This window comes from Lagenorhynchus albirostris, chromosome X (assembly GCF_949774975.1).
Source record: "Lagenorhynchus albirostris chromosome X, mLagAlb1.1, whole genome shotgun sequence".
Lineage (NCBI taxonomy): Eukaryota > Metazoa > Chordata > Mammalia > Artiodactyla > Delphinidae > Lagenorhynchus > Lagenorhynchus albirostris.
In genome coordinates this window covers 125,385,781-125,387,917 of record NC_083116.1, presented here as the reverse complement: position 1 = coordinate 125,387,917, position 2,137 = coordinate 125,385,781, and positions in this window count along the sequence as shown.

Here is a 2,137-nt window from a genome sequence, read left to right as displayed (position 1 = left end):
TCCCCTCACCCCTCCCTGAAGTCTCCCTAACTTTGAATGTTGAAACAGAGGCTGAGCTCTTGGTTTCTCTGAAAGCCCTGGGCTTTTCTTCGTAAAGCAGAGGACCACACCAGAGACCCTGGGGAGAGAGAACTAATACTAGACCCAGCATGCCTAGGGCAGCCACTGAGAACTTGGGTCCCCGATTAGAACTCAAGAAGGCAGTGACAGCAGATGACTCACACCCCCTCTATTCATTCCGCAGGGAAAAGTGTTCTGTCTCTGGCAAGAAGTCACCACCATTCAGAATCTTTCCTGGGATCACAGGGAACGAGACACCATTCACCTGAGTAGTAAACCTGGATTAGGCCTGAGTTTGTGGTTTTAAGCCCCTGAATTTCAGGATGGTTTGCTGTGAAGAGACGTCATTTTCATCTTCTTCTTCTTCTTTTTTTAAATTAATTTTTATTGTAGTAAAATTGCTTTACAATGTTGTGTTAGTTTCTGCTGTACAGCAAAGTGAATCCGTTATACATATATATATATATATCCATTCTTTTTCAGGTTCCTTTCCCACATAGGTTATTAAAGAGTACTGAGTAGAGTTCCCTGTGCTATGCAGTAGGTCCTTATTAGTTATCTATTTTATATATAGTAGTGTGTATCTGTCCATCCCAATCTCCCAATTTATCCCTCACCCCCTTTTCTCCCCTGGTGACCATGTTTGTTTTCTACGTCAGTGACTCTACTTCTGTTTTGTAGATAAGTTCATTTGTGTCGTATTTTAGATTCCACATATAAGTGACATCATATGGTATTTGTGTCTAACTTCATTCAGTATGACAATCTCTAGGTCCACTGAAATGACATTTTCAAGTGTACTTGGAGAGTCAACCCACTGCTCAGCCCCCTTGCTGTGATGCTGTCTCGGCCCTCTGCTTCCGTGGGCCCAGAGAGCCCAAAGCAATCAGTGCTATTCTGTGAAATACAACCTGAGAAAGAGATGCCAGTGTCTCTTTTGTAGGTATCCCAAATCTTTTTTTTAAAATTGCAATATAGTTGATTTACAATATTGTGGTAATTTCACATATACAGCCAAGTGATTCAGATATATATATATATATATTTCAGATTATTTTCCATTATAGGTTATTACAAGATATTGAATATAGTTTCCTGTGCTATACACTAGGTCCTTGTTGTTTATCTATTTTATGTATAGTTGTTTGTATCTGTTAATCCAAAACTCCTAATTTATCCCTCCTACCCTCTCTTTCCCCTCTGGTAACCATAAATTTGTTTTCTATGTCTGTGAGACTGTGTCTGTTTTGTATATAGATTCATTTGTATTATTTTTTAGATTCCACTTGTAAGTGATATCGTATGATATTTGTCTTTCTTTGTCTGACTTACTTCATTTAGTGTGATAATCTCTAGGTCCATCCATGTTGCTGCAAACGGCATTACTTCATTCTCTTTTATGGCTGAGTAGTATTCCATTGTTATATATATATATATATATATATATATATATATATATGGCACATCTTCTTTCTCCATTCTTCTGTTGATGGACACTTAGGTTGCTTCCATGTCTTGGCTATTGTAAATAGTGCTGCTATGAACAACGGGGCACATGTATCGTTTCAAATTAGTGTTTTGGGGTTTTTTGGATATATACCCAGGAGTGGGACTGCTGGATCATATGGTAACTCTATTTTTAGTTTTCTGAGCTGTTTTCCACAGTGACTGAACCAATTTACATTCCCACCAACAGTGTACAAGGGTTCCCTCTTCTCCACACCCTCTCCAGCGTTTATCGTTTGTAGACTTTTTGATGCTGGCCATTCTGACTGGTGTGAGGTGATGCCTCATTGTGGTTTTGATTTGCGTTTCTCTAATAATCAGCGATGTTGAGCATCTTTTCATGTGCCTGTTGGCCATCTGTATGTCTTCTTTGAACAAATGTCTATTTAGGTCTTCTGCCCGTAGGTATCCCAAATCTTTTTTTTTTTTTAATATTTATTTATTTGGCTGCCCCGGGTCTTAGTTGCAGCACATGGGATCTTTAGCTGTGGCATATGGGATCCAGCTTACTGACCAGGGATCAGACTCTGGCCCCCTGCATTGGGAGCGCAGAGTCTCAGCCACTGGACTA